The 23,144-nt window shown below is 45.4% G+C and overlaps 1 protein-coding gene and 1 long non-coding RNA gene across 2 annotated transcripts in view; both read left to right on the top strand.

The window, feature by feature from the left end:
- MASP1 (MBL associated serine protease 1) overlaps positions 1-23,144 on the top strand; it is a 348,061-nt gene that overhangs the window by 309,759 nt on the left and 15,158 nt on the right. The window lies entirely within an intron of this gene.
- Positions 7,143-9,070, top strand: LOC138680786 (uncharacterized). The gene is made up of 4 exons (XR_011321770.1): positions 7,143-7,226; positions 7,348-7,494; positions 8,079-8,367; positions 8,837-9,070. It is a non-coding gene; the product is annotated as an uncharacterized lncRNA (long non-coding RNA).

Below are 23,144 nucleotides of genomic sequence, written 5' to 3'. Positions count from 1 at the left end.
AGGGATGGCACTCTAGCAGAAATGCCAAATTGCCAATCTTAATCTCCCACCAAAAAAAAAAAAAAAAAAAAAACAGGGAATGTCCTACAATTACTATCTCCCTGCCTGCAGTAATCTCAGCCAGGTATGGCAGGCAGCTACTATCTCCCTGCCTGCAGTAATCTCAGCCAGGTATGGCAGGCAGCAATAAGGAGTGGACTGATGCACAAATGAAATAAAAAGTGTGGACAAACAAAAAAGATAGCTGTGCAGAAAGGAAGGAACAAGAGGATTTGTGCTTTGAAAAAAGCAGTTGGTTTGCACAGCGGCGTACACACAGCAATGCAGCTATCAGGGAGCCTTCTAGGGCAGCCCAATGAGCTACAGCGCTGAGGGGAAAAAAAAAAAAAAAAAACTTCCACTGTCCCTGCACACCGAGGGTGGTGTTGGACAGTGCAAATCGCTGCAGCACAAGCGGTTTTGTGGTTAATGGACCCTGCCTAACGCTATCCCTTCTTCTGACAAAGCGGCAGCAACCTCTCCCTAAGCTCAGATCAGCAGCAGTAAGATGGCGGTCGGCGGGAACGCCTCTTTATAGCCCCTGTGACGTTGCAGACAGCAAGCCAATCACTGCAATGCCCTTCTCTAAGATGGTGGGGACCAGGACCTATGTCATCACGCTGCCCACACTCTGCGTTTACCTTCATTGGCTGAGAAATGGCGCTTTTCGCGTCATTGAAACGCGACTTTGGCGCGAAAGTCGCGTACCGCATGGCCGACCCCGCACAGGGGTCGGATCGGGTTTCATGAAACCCCGACTTAGCCAAAAGTCGGCGACTTTTGAAAATGTTCGACCCGTTTCGCTCAACCCTAGTGATAATGTTTATGGTCTTTGCCAGGGGGGAAAAGTCCTTAGAGAGACCGTCCAGAGAATTCTATGTGCAAACGCCCCCTTGTAAAGACCTTAAAAATTAGCACTAAATGAAAAGGACCATATCTCCTAAACCATATGGAGGATTTAAAACAACAACAAAAACTAATGACTCAGGGGAGCAGTGGGAATGAAATAATAAAACTGGTGCTCTTTAAGTTAAGTACAAGGACCTTGGCACTAATTAAGTGGATATAAATTGATTTATTTAGAAATATCAACCCATTTTGAAAATCATAGATCACCATCATCACATTTAGGGCATATAAAGGAAAAACAAAAATTGCAATCAAAAACTTTTAAAATACATGATAATATGAATGTATACAAAACATAAATCACATGATGTCTGATTTGCACAGGAATACAATGGTTGCAGAAAATGCAAGAGCATCATGTGTGAACTCCAAAGTTGTCTTTTCAAAAGCATATGATAGACAGGATGAATAGAGCCTGCATTTTGTTCTTATGCAGCAGGATGTTTGCCATACAAACAATAGTATATACACATGTGGTCAAAATTGTTGGTACCCCTGATTTAATGACAGAAAAACCCACAATAGTCACAGAAATAACTTGAATCTGACAAAAGTAATAATAAATAAAAAATCTATGAAAATGAACAAATGAAAATCAGACATTGTTTTTCAACCATGCTTCCACAGAATTAAAAAATAAAACTTATGAAATAGGCCTGGACAGAAATGATGGTACCCTTAACTTAATATTTTGTTGCACAACATTTTCAGGCAATCACTGCAATCAAATGATTCCTGTAACCAGGGGCGGATTATCAGAGGGTCAATATGGGCGGTAGCCCAGGGCCCAGTGGTCTGGGGGGGCCCTGGGCTACCGCACTGTTGACCCTCTGATCATCTGTTATTCGAATGCCGCTGCCGGCGGCCGCCGCCGGCATTTATGTGCCCGCCCCCTGTTGTAGCCGGTGGGCAGAGAGAGGGGGCCTGCATCGGGCCCCTTCTCATCTGCTCACCGGGCCCCTTCCGGCGCTGCCTGCGGCGGTTTCCTATTGACGTGCGGGCACGCGCCCGCACGTCAATAGTTAACACCAGCCGCCAGCCAATTGGAGGCTGGCGGCTGATGTCGGCCGCAGGTGCACACGTCGCCGGCGTCTGACGTCATTGTCAGTCGCCGGCGAGTGTGCTCTGTTGGAGGGAGCTCACCGCGGCGCTGGAGCGAGGACAGGTGAGGAGACTTTGTTTTTTTTTTTTACAACGGTGGACTGGACACACTGAGGGCAATGCTGGAGGACACTGGGGCAGATGTCTGGAGGACACTGGGGCAGATGGCTGGAGGACACTGGGGCAGATGGCAGGAGGACACTGGGGCAATGCTGGAGGACACTGGGGCAGATGGCTGGAGGACACTGGGGCAGATGGCAGGAGGACACTGGGGCAATGCTGGAGGACACTGGGGCAGATGGCTGGAGGACACTGGGGCAGATGGCTGGAGGACACTGGGGCAGATGGCAGGAGGACACTGGGGCAATGCTGGAGGACACTGGGGCAGATGGCAGGAGGACACTGGGGCAATGCTGGAGGACACTGGGGCAGATGGCTGGAGGACACTGGGGCAATGCTGGAGGACACTGGGGCAATGCTGGAGGACACTGGGGCAGATGGCTGGAGGACACTGGGGCAATGCTGGAGGACACTGGGGCAATGCTGGAGGACACTGGGGCAGATGGCTGGAGGACACTGGGGCAATGCTGGAGGACACTGGGGCAGATGGCTGGAGGACACTGGGGCAGATGGCTGGAGGACACTGGGGCAGATGGCAGGAGGACACTGGGGCAGATGGCAGGAGGACACTGGAGCAATGCTGGAGGACACTGGAGCAGATGGCTGGAGGACACTGGGGCAATGCTGGAGGACACTGGGGCAATGCTGGAGGACACTGGGGCAGATGGCTGGAGGACACTGGGGCAGATGGCTGGAGGACACTGGGGCAGATGGCTGGAAGACACTGGGGCAGATTGTTGGAGGACACTGGGGCAATGCTGGAAGACACTGGGGCAATGCTGGAGGACACGGGCAGATGGCTGGATGACACTGGGGCAGATTGCTGGAGGACACTGGGACAGATTGCTGGAGGACACTGGGGCAGATTGCTGGAGGACACTGGGGCAATGCTGGAGGACACTGGGGCAATGCTGGAGGACACTGGGGCAATGCTGGAGGACACTGGGGCAGATTGCTGGAGCTGGAGGACACTGGGGCAGATGGCTGGAAGACACTGGGGCAGATTGTTGGAGGACACTGGGGCAATGCTGGAAGACACTGGGGCAATGCTGGATGACACTGGGGCAGATTGCTGGATGACACTGGGACAGATTGCTGGAGGACACTGGGGCAATGCTGGAGGACACTGGGGCAATGCTGGAGGACACTGGGGCAATGCTGGAGGACACTGGGGCAGATTGCTGGAGCTGGAGGACACTGGGGCAGATGGCTGGAAGACACTGGGGCAGATTGTTGGAGGACACTGGGGCAATGCTGGAAGACACTGGGGCAATGCTGGAGGACACGGGCAGATGGCTGGATGACACTGGGGCAGATTGCTGGAGGACACTGGGACAGATTGCTGGAGGACACTGGGACAGATTGCTGGAGGACACTGGGGCAGATTGCTGGAGGACACTGGGGCAATGCTGGAGGACACTGGGGCAATGCTGGAGGACATTGGGGCAGATTGCTGGAGCTGGAGGACACTGGGGCAATGCTGGAGACACTGGGGGAAATGCTGGACTTACTGGGGCAGATTTCTGGACACACTGGTGGTAATATTCTGGACACACTGTCTGGGGGCAATGCTGGACGCACTGGGGCAGATTGCTGGACACACTGTCTGGGGGCAATGCTGGACACACTGGGGGCAATATGCTGGAGACACTGGGGCAGATTGCTGGACACTGGGGCAATATGCTGGACATGCTGGGGCAGATTGCTGGACACAATGGGGGCAGGACTGGAGGCATGGGCAGAATGTAGACACGGGGCATGATTGGAGACACGGGGCAGAATTAAAGACATGGGGCAGGATTGGATCATGTGGCAGGATGGATACGATGGAGACATATGGGGCAGGATGTGGAGATCATATGGGGTAGAATGGATACTCATGAGGGCAGGATGCGAGAACATATGGCTGGAGCCAGGAATGAGACACACGGGGCCAGGATGTGGAATATTATTACCATAGGGGCTAATTTAGGGATATTATTACTGCAGTGATGTATTTATTTTATTTTTTGAGTATACTGTTTTAAATGGGGGGCGGTCCTGTTACTGTGCAGAGTGACACTATATCACCTTTTTTTCTTCATGTGGTGTAATGTAGAAGTTGTGAAAATTAAGTAATGTGTTCTGCAAGCGGAGCTCGAGATAACTGTGTTATTTCCTGCAGAAACGAGTCCTGGCTGGAAGAAATGATGACGGTCTGTGCTGGCTGAAAGATGAAGGACTTCACCTAGAGACTTCACTGGTGAGTCAGTGTTACCTATACACTGACACTATACAATGTATACTATATTGAGCTCCTGTGTATAATGTCACCAGTAATCTCTGTATTACCTCTACACAGACACTGCATACTAAGTACAGATCTCCTGTGAATACTGGCACTTATGGTGATAGTATTGTGTTGTTGTTTTTTACTGATCAGTATTGTAGTATTCAGTCACTATGTGGTGGTAATATGTGGTCTGGAAATGGTGTTGTGGTATTTGTCCCTTGTATGTGATATTATTCGATCACTGTGGTTGTAATTTGTGGTCTGGTCATGGCGCGGTGGTATTTGATCCTTGTATGTAATATTATTCGATCACTGTGGTTGTAATTTGTGGTCTGGTCATGGCGCGGTGGTATTTGATCCTTGTATGTGATATTATTCGATCACTGTGGTTGTAATTTGTGGTCTGGTCATGGCGCGGTGGTATTTGATCCTTGTATGTGATATTATTCGATCACTGTGGTTGTAATTTGTGGTCTGGTCACGGTGCGGTGGTATTTGTTCCTTGTATGTGATATTATTGGTCAAAATATACCTAAATTGTATTGCAGATTCTAACAAATATTTAATAGGTTACAGTAGAGTAGGGCCCGGCCATTTTTCTGGAATAATCTGGTTCGGGTATATCATGACCCCCGTCACATGACCCCCGTCACATGACCCCCGTCACATGACCCCCGTCACATGACCCCCGTCACATGACCCCCGTCACATGACCCCCGTCACATGACCCCCGTCACATGACCCCCGTCACATGACCGGGGGGGGCCCACAGTGTCTGAACAGCCCGGGGCCCTGGCTACCCTTAATCCACCCCTGCCTGTAACTGTCAATGAGACTTATGCTCCTCTCGACAGGTATTTTGGCTCACTCCGCAAGAGCAAACTGTTCCAGTTGTCTCCTGTTTGAAGGTTGCCTTTTCCAGACGGCATGTTTCAGCTCTTTCCAAAGATGCTTAACCCCTTAATCCCATATGACGTACTATCCCGTCAAGGTGCCCTGGGACTTAATTCCCAGTGACGGGATAGTACGTCATATGCGATCGGCCGCGCTCACGGGGGCAGGGCGGCCGATCGCGGCTGGGTGTCAGCTGCCTATCGCAGCTGACATCCGGCACTATGTGCCAGGAGCGGTCACGGACCGCTCCCGGCACATTAACCCCCGGCACACCGCGATCAAACATGATCGCGGTGTGCCGGCGGTGCAGGGAAGCATCGTGCAGGGAGGGGGCTCCCTGCGGGCTTCCCTGAGACCCCCACAGCAACGCGATGTGATTGCGTTGCTGCGAGGGTCTCCTACCTTCCTCCCTGCAGCAAGGTCCGGATCCAAAATGGCCACGGCATCCGGGTCCTGCAGGGAGGGAGGTGGCTTACCAAGTGCCTGCTCAGAGCAGGCGCTTGGTAAGTCTGCACTGCTGTAAGTCAGATCGCTGATCTGACAGAGTGCTGTGCAAACTGTCAGATCAGCGATCTGTGATGTCCCCCCCTGGGACAAAGTAAAAAAGTTAAAAAAAAAACTATTTTCAACATGTGTAAAAAAAAATAGAAAAAAAATTCCTAAATAAAGAAAAAAAAAATTATTCCCATAAATACATTTCTTTATCTAAATAATAAAAAAAACAATAAAAGTAAAACTGCTTTATCCATTTTACCAAATGCGGAACGGTATAAACGCCTCCCCCAAAAGAAATTCATGAATCGCTGGTTTTTGGTCATTCTGCCTCACAAAAATCGGAATAAAAAGCGATCAAAAACTGTCACGTGTCAGAAAATATTACCAATAAAAACATCAACTCGTCCCGCAAAAAACAAGACCTCACATGACTCTGTGGACCAAAATGTGGAAAAATTATAGGTCTCAAAATGTGGAAACGCAAAAACTTTTTTGCTATAAAAAGCGTCTTTTAGGGTATGTGCACACGTCAGGTTTTTGTGCAGAATTTTCCTGAGATTTTCCTGAGGAGAAATTGGCACAACTCCCAGGAAATCCGCATGCGTTTTTTTTGCGTTTTTTGTGTGTTTTTTGTGCGTTTTTTATGCGTTTTTTGTGCGTTTTTTTACATGCGTTTTTTGTGCGTTTTTTATGCGTTTTTTACAGCAGATAAAGTTGGTTGATAAAAAAAAAAAAACCATGAGGTCATTTCCTGGTCCAACCCCTCTTCACCATTTTGCTTCCTTGTTGAATTCAAGATGCCGCACCATCGTCTAACTCCAGAACAGAACTGCCTACTGTTGCATACGGCACTACTTTTGCTGCACCACTACAGCGAGCTGGTAAGAAAATGTCATTAGATGTGAACACTTTGCGTATTAGGCTGGGTTCACAATGTGTACAGCAGCCCGTTCAACACATACGTTCACGGTCTGCTGCAACGCAAGTGCTGACTTTGGAACATCGCTAGCGCAGATGGAGCATCTAGCAGTGACAGACCCGGAAACGCTGCAGTCAGAGTCTAGAGGTCCGACTGTCACTCAAATGACGGCACATGGCTAGTGATGTCAGACATAGGAGTCAATGGCGGCGCTAGCGGACTATGTTTCACCGCATTATGCAGCGGTGTTACAAAGTCCGTCAAAACGGACTGGGGGAACGCAATGTGAACCCAGCCTTGCCAGCTGTATAACATGTGTTGTACAGTTCCATGTAATAACACATACTTTATTCTCCCATAGTAGCAATCTCGGAGAAGAAGGGATAGCAGACACCAAAAAAGGATGTGGGTTCATCCCATCATTCATGAACGGGAGGAAAAGGGACACTTCCATGTTCTTTATCGTGATTTAAGGAGGTAAGATATAGTGAGAAATGGTATATTGACAGCTGTGTTTCTTTGTACCTTTTTTTGATATATACAACATACATTATGGGTGTGTTTAAAATTAAAGTTTTATGTTCCTTTTTATTTTCAGCTTTCCAGATAAATTTTCTCAGTTTTGCCGTCTTTCCATTGAGGCATTTGATCGTCTTCTAATTCTTCTTGGTCCACACCTCACTTACGAAGATACGGTCATGCGAAGAGCGATCTCTGCAGAAGAAAGGCTGCTCATCACCTTGCGGTAAGGCCTTGCTGCTAGTGCCCCCCTAAATGCTGCCACAAATGCTACCTGTTTAATCCATAATGCTGCCGCTATGCTGCGAGTGCCCCCATAATGCTGCCAGTTTCCCTCATAATGCTACCGCAATGCTGCGAGTGCACCGTTTCCCTCATAATGCTGCCGCTATGCTGCGAGTGCCCCATAATACTGCCAGTTTCCCTCATAATGCTACCGCAATGCTGCGAGTGCACCGTTTCCCTCATAATGCTGCCGCTATGCTGCGAGTGCCCCCATAATGCTGCCAGTTTCCCTCATAATGCTACCGCAATGCTGCGAGTGCACCGTTTCCCTCATAATGCTGCCGCTATGCTGCGAGTGCCCCCATAATGCTGCCAGTTTCCCTCATAATGCTACCGCAATGCTGCGAGTGCACCGTTTCCCTCATAATGCTGCCCCAATGCTGCGAGTGCACCCTGTTTCCCCTCATAATGCTGCCGCAATGCTGCCTGTGTCCCCATAACGCTAGTGGCCATGATGTGGATGTTTTATCTTGCAACACAATTTGTGTTGGTAGGTTTTCTAAATTATTTTTTTTCTTTCTTCAGGTTTTTAGCCACAGGAGAGAGCTACACATCCCTGCACCTCCAATTTAGGGTTGGCAAATCCACCATCTCGCAAATTGTACGGTGCACATGTACCGTCATCTGGCAGAAGTTGCGGCCCATCGTGATGCCTTGCCCAACCGAGGAGACTTGGCTGCAGGTTGCAGCAGGCTTTCAAACTGTGGCCAATTTCCCCAACTGCGTAGGTGCTGTTGATGGCAAACATGTGAGAGTGCTAAAGCCACCAAGATCAGGATCACGCTTCTTTAATTATAAGAAGTATTTTTCAGTGGTCTTGATGGCGGTGGCTGATGCACATTACAAGTTTGTTGCCATCGACGTTGGTGCCTATGGTAGTACTGGGGATTCTCGGGTGTTGCAATCATCACAGATTGGACTTCAAATTCTTCGAGATGGCGGCACGCTCCCAGCCCCAAGACCTTTGCCGGGTTCCACACATCCAGTACCCTTTGTGATGGTATCGGATGAGGCATTTCCCTTGAAGCCCCACCTGCTGCGCCCATACCCACGAAGAGCACTGGATGACCGGCGGAGGATTTTTAATTATAGGCTGAGCCGTGCACGAAGATATGTGGAATGTACCTTCGGGATCATGTGTAGTCGGTGGAGGATCTTTCACACTGCCATCCAGTTAGATCCGGAGACCGTGGACACTGTGATAAAGGCATGCTGTGTGCTCCACAACTATGCTCGGGAATACAGCACTGAGGTAGTTGAGGAGCCACAGGTGTCAGAATTAGATGCAGTGGACAACTTTGGTCAAGGAAGGCAATGTAACACGGGTGTGCGTGTGAGAGAAACCTTTGCAGACTACTTCATGAGTCCTGAAGGTGCCGTGCACTGGCAATACTCTTGTGCCGGTGTTGAGCTGCCTGAACTGCAGAGAAGATCTGATGCCTAAACAGAATCAAGGCCCAAGACTGGACGTGAGATATAACAGCAGAGAACATATGACAGCTGAACCCTATCCACTAATGAACCAGTCTGTACGGCACGGATGCTAACACCTGTGAAAATGTGAGGCGTAATCCCTATCAACCGTCGCCAAATCCCTATCTACCAAGGCCCCTTTTTAATTAATCAAATTGTAAACATTGTTAATAAATTCAAAATATTATTTAAACAATAATCGTTTCCATGTTGTTATTGTTTACCGTTGCTTAAGTCAGATCCCATTTCCTATCTTCTTATTTTTATGATAATAAGAAATCTGAGTAGTTAAAATATTTTTTTTTTAATAAAGTAAAATAAAAATTAATTACATTAAAGAAACTTTTTTTATATATATGAACTGACATTTTATAACAAAACTTAAAGGGAACCTGTCACCCCGGAAATCACGGGTGAGGTAAGCACACCGGCATCAGGGGCTTATCTGCAGCATTCTGTAATGCATTCTGTAATGCTGTAGATAAGCCCCTGATGTTACCTGAAAAAGGAGAAAAAGACATTATATTATAGTCACCCAGGGGCGGTCCCGCTGCTGGTCTGGTTGGATGGGCGTCTCCGGTCCGCTGCGGCGCCTCCTATCTTCATTACAAGATGTCCTCTTCTGATCTTCAGCCACGGCTCCGGCGCAGGCGTACTTTGTCAGCCCTGTTGAGGGCAGAGCAAAGTACTGCAGTGCGCAAGCGCCTGGCCTCTCAGACCTTTCCGGCGCCTGCGCACTGCAATACTTTGTTCTGCCCTCAACAGGGCACACAAAGTACGCCTGTGCCGGAGCCGTGGCTGAAGATCAGAAGAGGATGTCATGGAATGAAGATAGGAGGCGCCGGACCGGACCAGAGACACCCATCTGACCTTACCAGCAGCGGGACCGCCCCTGGGTGAGTATAATCTAACGTCTTTTTCTCCTCTTTCAGGTAACATCGGGGGCTTATCTACAGCATTACAGAATGCTGTACATAAGCCCCTGATGCCGGTGGGCTTACCTCACCCGTGATTTTCGGGGTGACAAGTTCCCTTTAAAGAACTTTTTAAGATTTGGTCATGAACTCAACGGTTTAACATTCTCTACACTCCCGTCTCTACTCAAATAGGATGAGATATCAAAACTCAAAATTGATGATATTCCGGTTGGTAGCCCATATCATTAAATAAGTCAGGTTGGGAGTAGACACTGCTATTGGGCATACTGGAACGATGGCCAGTTGCACTAGGTACAGGTGTATGGCCACTGTACGCATCTACATGGTTGGCCCTGTATGTTGCCGCCTGTCCATAACGCTGCGATGCAGCAGCTGGTGGTGGTGGTGGTGGAGGCATAATGGGGTTGCTGAAAACGTTGAAAATACCCGTCATTACTTGTGGAGCAGGGGGTAGGGTTGGTGTGTCATCAATTGCCATAAACAGACAATTGACAGCTGTAACGAACATTTGCTGCTTGTCCCGTGGCAGTGTTCTAACGCGGTCTGCCAAAAGTGACCCAAATTTGTCATGCTCATCTTGCTTTGAAGAATTATCAAGAAGATTGAGCGTTTTAGTCGTTAATTGTTCAATAATTTGACCTTGTTTGGTCTTCTTTTGGACCGTCCTTTTCAATGCCACGGGACGGACAGAAACAGCCCCCCTCCCCATGTGCCTCGACACACCGCTACCAGAGTTTGCACCAGCGTCAGAGGAAGTAGATGTAGTGGTATTTGCTGCAACGTCATGTTCTCCAAGGGAATCAGTTATTTCGGGTGACCTTCCGGACAAAGACATGTTCCCCGGAGATTCTTGGCTGTTTATTATGCTGTCTTCTACTTCCTCTCCAATACTGTCCACCGTGGTGTCACCATCGTTGCTTTCTGTTCTGCAGACCAAAAAATAAAACAAAGGTTACAAAAATACAAATCATGACGTCAAGCAACACTATTTCTTTATATTATCTACCTCCTCAAACTCCGGCTTCCCAATATGAACTGCAGCTGGTCTCCATAGGGCACCCTCTTCCTTGGCGGCGAGCTGCCACTCGGAGTCTTGAGTGATTTCAGATATCTGTCTGTGACAGACCGCCATCTCGTCTTCACATCGCCCACTGAAAATTAAAATTTTTTAAATAAAACATTCCAAATCAATTCTTCTTACATTTTTTTTTAAAAAAGGACAGAAATTGATACTTACAAATCTGTGTTTGCTGCTGTGTTGGTAGATTCGGCCACTCTGGAAAGAGAGCGGTTACTATTTTGGGCCAGGCATCACGATTTGCCCCCTTGTACTTTTCGCTTGACCGATCCCAGACCTCAGAGTGTTGTTCAATCTACAAAAAAAAGGTAACAATGAAAAAAATTAAAATTAATTGTGGGCTACAATAAATACATGGTTATGTACATTTGCATATTGTAGATATAGTAGCATATATCCCAGCCACGTAACATAGTGCCCAGCCACGTAACATAGTGCCCAGCCACGTAGTATATTGCCCGGCCACGTAGTTTATTGCCCAGCCACGTACTATATATTACCCATCCACGTAGTATATTCCACGTAGTATATTGCCCATCCATTTTGTATATTGCCCAGCCACGTAGTATATTGCTACGTGAATGGGTAATATACTACGTGGCTGGGCAATATACAAAATGGCTGGGCAATATACTACATGGCTGGGCAATATACAAAATGGATGGGAAATATACTACGTGAATGGGTAATATACTACGTGGATGGGCAATATACTACGTGGCTGGGCAATATACTACGTGGCTGGGCAATATACAAAATGGATGGGCAATATACTACATGGCTGGGCAATATACAAAATGGATGGGCAATATACTACGTGAATGGGTAATATACTACGTGGATGGGCAATATACTACGTGGCTGGGCAATATACTACGTGGCTGGGCAATATACTATGTGGATGGCCAATATACTACGTGGCTGGGCAATATACTACGTGGCTGGGCAATATACAAAATGGATGGGCAATATACTATATTTAGTATATTGCCCATCCAATTTGTATATTGCCCAGCCACGTAGTATATTGCACGGCCACGTAGTATATTGCACGGCCACGTAGTATATTGCCCATCCACGTAGTATATTCCACGTAGTATATTGCCCATCCATTTTGTATATTGCCCAGCCACGTAGTATATTGCCCATCCATTTTGTATATTGCCCAGCCACGTAGTATATTGCCCATCCATTTTGTATATTGCCCAGCCACGTAGTATATTGCCCGGCCACGTAGTATATTACCCATCCACGTAGTATATTGTCCATCCATTTAGTATATTGCCCAGCCACGTAGTATATTAATGAAATAAAGACACCGAGTTTTAGACCATATTTTATTATTGGGGTAATGCAAGGGTTAAAAAAAAAATTGGTTTACAATGGAACAGGTGCAATTGCACCTGTCCCGTTGTAAACATTACTAATGATGACAAATATCATCTCTGCGCAGCCTCACCGGCTGAACGGAGATGAACTGATACCATGGATTCAAGCTTCAGGAGGCTAATTTGCATATTCCAGGTGCCTTCTGGGAGAAGCGAAGTCTCCCTAAGCTAGAAGATCGTTGGGTACAGCCGGGACCAGCTGCTTCGAAAGCATCACCAAACCAGGGATTCAAGCTTCAGGAGGCTAATTTGCATATTCCAGGTGCCTTCTGGGAGAAGCGAAGTCTCCCTAAGCTAGAAGATCGTTGGGTACAGCCGGGACCAGCTGCTTCGAAAGCATCACCAAACCAGGGATTCAAGCTTCAGGAGGCTAATTTGCATATTCCAGGTGCCTTCTGGGAGAAGCGAAGTCTCCCTAAGCTAGAAGATCGTTGGGTACAGCCGGGACCAGCTGCTTCGAAAGCATCACCAAACCAGGGATTCAAGCTTCAGGAGGCTAATTTGCATATTCCAGGTGCCTTCTGGGAGAAGCGAAGTCTCCCTAAGCTAGAAGATCGTTGGGTACAGCCGGGACCAGCTGCTTCGAAAGCATCACCAAACCAGGGATTCAAGCTTCAGGAGGCTAATTTGCATATTCCAGGTGCCTTCTGGGAGAAGCGAAGTCTCCCTAAGCTAGAAGATCGTTGGGTACAGCCGGGACCAGCTGCTTCGAAAGCATCACCAAACCAGGGATTCAAGCTTCAGGAGGCTAATTTGCATATTCCAGGTGCCTTCTGGGAGAAGCGAAGTCTCCCTAAGCTAGAAGATCGTTGGGTACAGCCGGGACCAGCTGCTTCGAAAGCATCACCAAACCAGGGATTCAAGCTTCAGGAGGCTAATTTGCATATTCCAGGTGCCTTCTGGGAGAAGCGAAGTCTCCCTAAGCTAGAAGATCGTTGGGTACAGCCGGGACCAGCTGCTTCGAAAGCATCACCAAACCGCGCGCCGTAAGGACATTATTGCAAGAGAGCTTGGCTGAGTAGATTACACAAGAAGGAAAACACACAGCAAGTCAGCAGGATCTAGGAGCAACATGGCAGATGTGACAACCTACATGGTGAGCTGCAGCATGTGCTACATGTTCACAGATCGACCAGAAGAAGAATCCAATTTCACCTGTCAGAAGTGTAGACTAGTGGCCCTTTTAGAAGAAAAGGTGCGGGGTCTGGAAGAAAGAATAGCAACTTTGAAACTCATCAAAGAGAATGAAGACTTTCTAGACAGAACAGAAGCATCTCTACTGGTCACAGAAGGTGCAAAAAGTGTCAGAGAACCTCCAAAAGCAGATGAGTGGAAGCATGTGACCAAAAGAAGCAAGAAGACCATGGAGAAATCACCAACCACACAACTGAAGAACCGATATCAAATCTTTGTAGAGGATGAAGATGGCACACCTAAGAATGAAGCAATACCAGCAAGCAAAAAAGAAAAGGGCACACAGCAACAAGTGACAGCAAAAAGTACAGCCAAGAAGCAACGAAGAGTGGTGGTGGTGGGAGACTCACTACTGAGAGGCACAGAAGCAGCCATCTGCAGACCGGACATAACTGCAAGAGAAGTATGCTGCCTTCCAGGTGCGATGATCAAGGATGTGACCGATAGGATACCAAAGCTCTTCAGCTCCAAGGACGTCCACCCATTTCTTCTGATACATGTTGGCACCAATGACACGGCAAGGAAGGACCTACCGACAATCTGCAAGGACTTTGAAGAGTTGGGGAAGAAAGTAAAGGAACTGGATGCACAGGTAGTTTTTTCTTCTATCCTTCCAGTAGATGGGCATGGCACCAGGAGATGGAACAGGATCCTTGATGCAAACAACTGGCTAAGACGATGGTGCAGACAACAAGGATTTGGATTCCTGGACCACGGTGTGAATTACTGGTATGATGGACTCCTCGCCAGAGACGGACTACACCTCAACAAACCTGGGAAACACACATTCGCCAGAAGACTCGCTACACTCATCAGGAGGGCGTTAAACTAGAAGAAGAGGGGACGGGAAGAAAAACATTAGACTCGAACAAAGACGACCCAGGAAAACATACTCAGAAGGGAGGTAAGAACATTTCTAAAACAATCCACAGTGAGGAGATTGGAACAAAACAAAATCCTCTAAACTGCATGGTCGCAAACGCCAGAAGCCTGACAAACAAGATGGAAGAACTAGAAGCAGAAATATCTACAGGTAACTTTGACATAGTGGGAATAACCGAGACATGGTTAGATGAAAGCTATGACTGGGCAGTTAACTTACAGGGTTACAGTCTGTTTAGAAAGGATCGTAAAAATCGGAGAGGAGGAGGGGTTTGTCTCTATGTAAAGTCTTGTCTAAAGTCCACTTTAAGGGAGGATATTAGCGAAGGGAATGAGGATGTCGAGTCCATATGGGTTGAAATTCATGGAGGGAAAAATGGTAACAAAATTCTCATTGGGGTCTGTTACAAACCCCCAAATATAACAGAAAGCATGGAAAGTCTACTTCTAAAGCAGATAGATGAAGCTGCAACCCATAATGAGGTCCTGGTTATGGGGGACTTTAACTACCCGGATATTAACTGGGAAACAGAAACCTGTGAAACCCATAAAGGCAACAGGTTTCTGCTAATAACCAAGAAAAATTATCTTTCACAATTGGTGCAGAATCCAACCAGAGGAGCAGCACTTTTAGACCTAATACTATCTAATAGACCTGACAGAATAACAAATCTGCAGGTGGTTGGGCATTTAGGAAATAGCGACCACAATATTGTACAGTTTCACCTGTCTTTCACTAGGGGGACTTGTCAGGGAGTCACAAAAACACTGAACTTTAGGAAGGCAAAGTTTGAACAGCTTAGAGATGCCCTTAATCTGGTAGACTGGGACAATATCCTCAGAAATGAGAATACAGATAATAAATGGGAAATGTTTAAGAACATCCTAAATAGGCAGTGTAAGCGGTTTATACCTTGTGGGAATAAAAGGACTAGAAATAGGAAAAACCCAATGTGGCTAAACAAAGAAGTAAGACAGGCAATTAACAGTAAAAAGAAAGCATTTGCACTACTAAAGCAGGATGGCACCATTGAAGCTCTAAAAAACTATAGGGAGAAAAATACTTTATCTAAAAAACTAATTAAAGCTGCCAAAAAGGAAACAGAGAAGCACATTGCTAAGGAGAGTAAAACTAATCCCAAACTGTTCTTCAACTATATCAATAGTAAAAGAGTAAAAACTGAAAATGTAGGCCCCTTAAAAAATAGTGAGGAAAGAATGGTTGTAGATGACGAGGAAAAAGCTAACATATTAAACACCTTCTTCTCCACGGTATTCACGGTGGAAAATGAAATGCTAGGTGAAATCCCAAGAAACAATGAAAACCCTATATTAAGAGTCACCAATCTAACCCAAGAAGAGGTGCGAAACCGGCTAAATAAGATTAAAATAGATAAATCTCCGGGTCCGGATGGCATACACCCACGAGTACTAAGAGAACTAAGTAATGTAATAGATAAACCATTATTTCTTATTTTTAGTGACTCTATAGCGACAGGGTCTGTTCCGCAGGACTGGCGCATAGCAAATGTGGTGCCAATATTCAAAAAGGGCTCTAAAAGTGAACCTGGAAATTATAGGCCAGTAAGTCTAACCTCTATTGTTGGTAAAATATTTGAAGGGTTTCTGAGGGATGTTATTCTGGATTATCTCAATGAGAATAACTGTTTAACTCCATATCAGCATGGGTTTATGAGAAATCGCTCCTGTCAAACCAATCTAATCAGTTTTTATGAAGAGGTAAGCTATAGACTGGACCACGGTGAGTCATTGGACGTGGTATATCTCGATTTTTCCAAAGCGTTTGATACCGTGCCGCACAAGAGGTTGGTACACAAAATGAGAATGCTTGGTCTGGGGGAAAATGTGTGTAAATGGGTTAGTAACTGGCTTAGTGATAGAAAGCAGAGGGTGGTTATAAATGGTATAGTCTCTAACTGGGTCGCTGTGACCAGTGGGGTACCGCAGGGGTCAGTATTGGGACCTGTTCTCTTCAACATATTCATTAATGATCTGGTAGAAGGTTTACACAGTAAAATATCGATATTTGCAGATGATACAAAACTATGTAAAGCAGTTAATACAAGAGAAGATAGTATTCTGCTACAGATGGATCTGGATAAGTTGGAAACTTGGGCTGAAAGGTGGCAGATGAGGTTTAACAATGATAAATGTAAGGTTATACACATGGGAAGAGGGAATCAATATCACCATTACACACTGAACGGGAAACCACTGGGTAAATCTGACAGGGAGAAGGACTTGGGGATCCTAGTTAATGATAAACTTACCTGGAGCAGCCAGTGCCAGGCAGCAGCTGCCAAGGCAAACAGGATCATGGGGTGCATTAAAAGAGGTCTGGATACACATGATGAGAGCATTATACTGCCTCTGTACAAATCCCTAGTTAGACCGCACATGGAGTACTGTGTCCAGTTTTGGGCACCGGTGCTCAGGAAGGATATAATGGAACTAGAGAGAGTACAAAGGAGGGCAACAAAATTAATAAAGGGGATGGGAGAACTACAATACCCAGATAGATTAGCGAAATTAGGATTATTTAGTCTAGAAAAAAGACGACTGAGGGGCGATCTAATAACCATGTATAAGTATATAAGGGGACAATACAAATATCTCGCTGAGGATCTGTTTATACCAAGGAAGGTGACGGGCACAAGGGGGCATTCTTTGCGTCTGGAGGAGAGAAGGTTTTTCCACCAACATAGAAGAGGATTCTTTACTGTTAGGGCAGTGAGAATCTGGAATTGCTTGCCTGAGGAGGTGGTGATGGCGAACTCAGTCGAGGGGTTCAAGAGAGGCCTGGATGTCTTCCTGGAGCAGAACAATATTGTATCATACAATTATTAGGTTCTGTAGAAGGACGTAGATCTGGGGATTTATTATGATGGAATATAGGCTGAACTGGATGGACAAATGTCTTTTTTCGGCCTTACTAACTATGTTACTATGTTACTATGTAAAATTTTCCCACGCTCCAGCGTTCACCTCCGGTCAGCCGGGGAGTCCGCGCAGCTGCAGTGACTGCCGAACGAGTTCCCCCGAACAGCGCGAGCTGCGTTCGGGAGAACTCGGTATACAGTGAACGAGATCGCTTTACGATCCCGTTCATTGTATCGGCGGACGCGGTTTAGAGCAGCCGCATGTTATGTGGCTGCTCTAAACTCCAGATCATCGTGGGACAATCGTTTAATTGGATGCTGCGGAGGGTAGGTATACGTTGTGGTTTGTTATTTTAATTTTTTCTGACGAGGGAATCGTGGAATTGGGCGTTTAGGTGAGTATGGGTTTGATTTTTGATTTTTTATTTTAGGTGGCGATCGCCGGGGACAGGTAATTATAAGGTAACCACTGGCCACCAATGAAGTTGTACTTTTTATTATTATTTTTTCCACTGTCCACCAATGAAAATAAATAATAATTTATATATCAGTTCCACTGGCCACCAATGATAATTATTATACACTGGCCACCAATGATAATACACTGGCCACCAATGACAATAATTATACACTGGCCACCAATGTTAATACACTGGCCACCAATGATAATAATTATATACTGGCCACCAATGATAATACACTGGCCACCAATGATAATAATTATACACTGGCCACCAATGATAATACACTGGCCACCAATGATAATTATTATACACTGGCCACCAATGATAATACACTGGCCACCAATGACAATTAAGTTTAGGGGTGAATAGGGGTAAATAATTAAGTTTATTAGGGGAATGGGCCCGTAACCACTGTTCACCAATGACCATAGGGGACATTTGATGGGGGAAATAGTACATTGCAGCAAGGACAGTTCGATGGGAAATACTGCTCCCATCGAGCTGAGCCTGCTGCAACGACTTGGAGGGAACAGACATCGGCTGATGAGACTAGTCTCATCGGCCGCTGTCCGAACACACGCGCACACACATATATACACAGACACACACATATATACACATATACACACACACTTACCACACTTATCATCTGCACCACATCCAGCCTCATCCGATCATACCCCTCCATGTCGGCAGCCATAATACAGGAAGACGGGAATGGTGTGGGAGTTTCCTCTTCCTGGATTATGGGATGCGCATGAATGGCATGATGGGATAGATGGGATGTCACTTCCTGTAGTTTTTCAGGAAATAAACGCTAGAAATCTGCAAATTTTTATATGATTGCGGATTTCTAGCGTTTCGATGCAAGTCTATGGATGCGGGAAATCAGCGATTCCGCAAAAATAATGAACATGTTGCTTCTTTTTCCGCAAATCGTTTTTTTTGCGGAAAAAAACGCTACATTAGCACAATTTTTGCGGATTCAATACAAAAGATTGGGAACCATATGTTAGCGTTTTTTTCACGTTTTTATCGCGATTTTATTGCGTTAAAAACGCGGACAAAACGCAAAAAAACCTGAACGTGTGCACATAGCCTAAGTGTGTGACAGCTGCCAATCATAAAAATCCGCTATAAAAAAATGCTATAAAAGTAAATCAAACCCCCCTTCATCACCCCCTTAGGGAAAATTAATAAAATAAAAAAAATGTATTTATTTCCATTTTCCCGTTAGGGCTAGGGTTAGGGTTAGGGATAGGGCTAGGGTTAGGGCTAGGGTTAGGGCTAGAGTTAGGGTTAGGGCTAGGGTTAGTGTTAGGGCTAGGGTTAGGGCTAGGCTTAGGGCTAGGGTTAGGGTTAGGGTTAGGGTTAGGGCTAGGGTTAGGGCTAGGTTTAGGGTTAGGGTTGGAGCTAGGGTTGGAGCTAAAGTCAGGGTTAGAGTTGGGTCTAAAGTTAGGGTTAGGGTTGGGGCTAAAGTTAGGGTTAGGGTTGGGGCTAAAGTTAGGGTTAGGGTTGGAGCTAAAGTTAGGGTTGGGGCTAAAGTTAGGGGTAGGGTTGGGGCTAAAGTTAGGGTTGGGGCTAAAGTTAGGGTTAGGTTTGGGGCTAAAGTTAGGGTTAGGGTTGGAGCAAAAGTTAGGGTTAGGGTTGAGGCTAAAGTTAGGGTTAGGGTTGGGGCTAAAGTTAGAGTTAGGGTTGGGGCTAAAGTTAGGGTTTGGATTACATTTACGGTTGGGATTAGGGTTTGGATTAGAGTTAGAGGTGTGTCAGGGTTAGGGGTGTGGTTAGAGTTACTGTTGGGATTAGGGTTAGGGGTGTGTTTGGATTAGGATTTCAGTTAGAATTGGGGGTTTCCATTGTTTAGGCACATCAGGGGCTCTCCAAACCTGACATTGCGTCCGATCTCAATTCCAGCCAATTCTGCGTTGAAAAAGTAAAACAGTGCTACTTCCCTTCCGAGCTCTCCCGTGCGCCCAAACAGGGGTTTACCCCAACATATGGGGTATCAGTGTACTCAGGACAAATTGGACACCAACTTTAGGGGTCCAAGTTCTCTTGTTACCGTTGGGAAAATAAAAATTTGGGGGGCTAAAAATCATTTTTGTGGGGAAAAAAAGATTTTTTTATTTTCACGGCTTTGCGTTGTAAATTGTAGTGAAACACTTGGAGATTCAAACAGTTCTCACAACACATCTAGATAAGTTCCTTGGGAGGTCTAGTTTCCAATATGGGGTCAAGTGTGGGGGGTTTCTACTGTTTGGGTACATCAGGGGCTCTGCAAATGCAACGTGACGCCTGCAGACTAATCCATCTAAGTCTGCATTCCAAATGGCGCTCCTTCCCTTCCGAGCTCTGCCATGCACCCAAACAGTGGTTCCCCCCCACATATGGGGTATCGGCGTACTCAGGACAAATTGCACAACAACTTTTGTGGTCTAATTTCTTCTCTTACCCTTGAGAAAATAAAAAATTGGGGGCGAAAGATCATTTTTGTGAAAAAATATGATTTTTTAATTTTTACGGCTCTGCATTATAAAGTTCTGTGAAGCATTGGTTGGGTGAAAGTGCTCACCACACATCTAGATAAGTTCCTTAAGGGGTCTACTTTCCAAAATGGTGTCACTTGGAGGGGTTTCAATGTTTAGGCACATCAGGGGCTCTCCTAACGCAACATGGTGTCCCATCTCAATTCCAGTCAATTTTGCATTGAAAAGTCAAATGGCGCTCCTTTCCTTCCTAGCTCTGCCATGCGTCCAAACAGTGGTTTACACCCACATTGGGGTATCAGCGTACTCAGGACAAATTGTACAACAACTATTGGGGTCCATTTTCTCCTGTTACCCTTGGTAAAATAAAACAAATTGGAGCTGAAATACATTTTTTGTGAAAAAAAAGTTAAATGTTCATTTTTGTTTAAACATTCCAAAAATTCCCGTGAAACACCTGAAGGGTTAATAAACTTCTTGAATGTGGTTTTGAGCACCTTGAGGGGTGCAGTTTTTAGAATGGTGTCACACTTGGTTATTTTCTATCATATAGACCCCTCAAAATGACTTCAAATGTGATGTGGTCCCTTAAAAATATTGGTGTTGTAAAAATGAGAAATTGCTGGTCAACTTTTAACCCTTATAACTCCCTAACAAAAAAAATTTTGGTTCCAAAATTGTGCTGATGTAAAGTAGACATGTGGGAATTGTTACTTATTAATTATTTTGTGTGACATATCTCTGTGATTTAAGGGCATAAAAATTCAAAGTTGGAAAATTGCAAAATTTTCTAAATTTTCGCCAAATTTCCATTTTTTCACAAATAAGCGCACATTATATCGAATAAATGTTACCACTATCATGAAGTACAATATATCTCGAGAAAACAATGTCAGAATCGCCAAGATCCGTTGAAGCGTTCCAGAGTTATAACCTCATAAAGGGACAGTGGTCAGAACTGTAAAAATTGGCCCGGTCATTAACGTGCAATCCACCCTCGGGGCTTAAGGGGTTAATAGGATTTAGGTCAGGGCTCATAGAAGGTCACTTCAGAATAGTCCAATGTTTTCCTCTTAGCCATTCTTGGATATTTTTAGCTGTGTGTTATGTGTCATTATCCTGTTGCAAGACCTATGACCTGCGACTGAGACCAATCTTTCTGACACTAATCAGCACATTTCTCTCTAGAATCCCTTGTTAGTCTTGAGATTTCATTGTACACTGCACAGATTCTAGACACCCTGTGCCAGATGCAGCAAAGCAGACCTAGAACATAACAGAGCCTCCCCCATGTTTCACAGAAGGGACAGTGTTCTTGTCTTGATATGCTTCATTTATCCGTCTGTGAACATAGAGCTGATATACCTTGCCAAAAAGTTCCATTTTTGTCTCATCTGTCCATAGGACATTCTCACAGAAGCTTTGTGGCTTGTCAACATGTAGTTTGGCAAATTCCAGTCAGGCTTTTATTATATGATTTTGTTTCAACAATGGTATCCTCCTTGGTCATCTCCCATGAAGTCCACTTTCGCTAATTTGTTTACAAGTTTTTCTGGGCTCTTTTGTTACCATTCATATTATCCATCTCTTTGAATCTGTCATCAATTTTCCTCCTGCGGCCACGTCCAGGGAGGTTGGCTCTTAAATTTCTGAATAATATGTGCAACTGTAGACCCAGGAACATCAAGCTGCTTGAAGATGGTCTTATAACTTTTACCTTCAACATGTTTATCTTTAATTTTCTTTCTAATCTCCTGAGACAACTCTTTCCTTCGCTTCCTCTGGTCCATGTTAAGTGTAATACACACCATGTCACCAAACACCACAGTGAATATCTGTAGCCTTATATACATGCCAACTCACTGATTCCAAGATTGTAGATACCTGTGATGCTAGATAGTGGACAAACCTTGACTTAACATGTCCCTTTTATCACATTATTTTCAGGGGTACCATCATTTCTGTCTAGGCTTATTTCATGAGTTTTATTTTTTTTAATTCTATGGAAGCATCGTTGAAAAGCAAGCCTGACTTTCATTTGTTAATTTTCATAGATCTTTTATTTATTATTACTTTTGTCAGATTCACGTTATTTCTGTGACCATTGTGGGTTTTTCTGTCATTAAACGAGCGATACCAAAAATTTTGACCATGTATGTACTATATCTCAGCAACAACAGAAGTGTTTATACAGTGGTACATCATATCCAGTCTAGACTGGATTATTTCTATGCCCACTAAGCACCACTGAACAAAGACACTTACGGTCTCATTCAAGTCAACCTCGCTGCCAACACACTGGAACATGACATCACTTACGGTCTGGGCCACAAATACTTCACATGCCTGAAACATGACTCAAATTTTCACAACACTTCATTGCTCCTTACTTCTATAAGGCAAAGCGTGATTAGCACCATACTACAAGCGATACCACAGCTCTAAAATCAGAGACTTCTGAATTTCTTCACTTTTCCTGACCTGCTATGTGGTAAAAAGTTTGCTTTCTTGCTAATTGTCGATCACATCACTTATTTTCAGGCAACTTTTGTCCCACAAATCTATTCTATCCACATTCTCTCTTCCCAAAGGGTAAGATCCATAGGGAATCATTTGCATTTGAGATGCAGGGGTGTCGCTTGGCACATAGATCTGGGCCCTAGACCAAAAGCCAGGTGTTAGGGGTCAAGTTCCTGCCTCTGCACAGGGGGAATCTCAAGCCATCTCCGCTGCGATCTCCCATTCTTCTCCTGCCGCAGTGGAGCCTGCTCGGTGGAGGCGTCGGTCC

This window comes from Ranitomeya imitator, chromosome 5 (genome assembly GCF_032444005.1).
Source record: "Ranitomeya imitator isolate aRanImi1 chromosome 5, aRanImi1.pri, whole genome shotgun sequence".
In the NCBI taxonomy this organism is placed as follows: domain Eukaryota; kingdom Metazoa; phylum Chordata; class Amphibia; order Anura; family Dendrobatidae; genus Ranitomeya; species Ranitomeya imitator.
The sequence above is the reverse complement of the archived record's forward strand: the minus strand, read 5'-3'. Positions and strand labels throughout refer to the sequence as shown.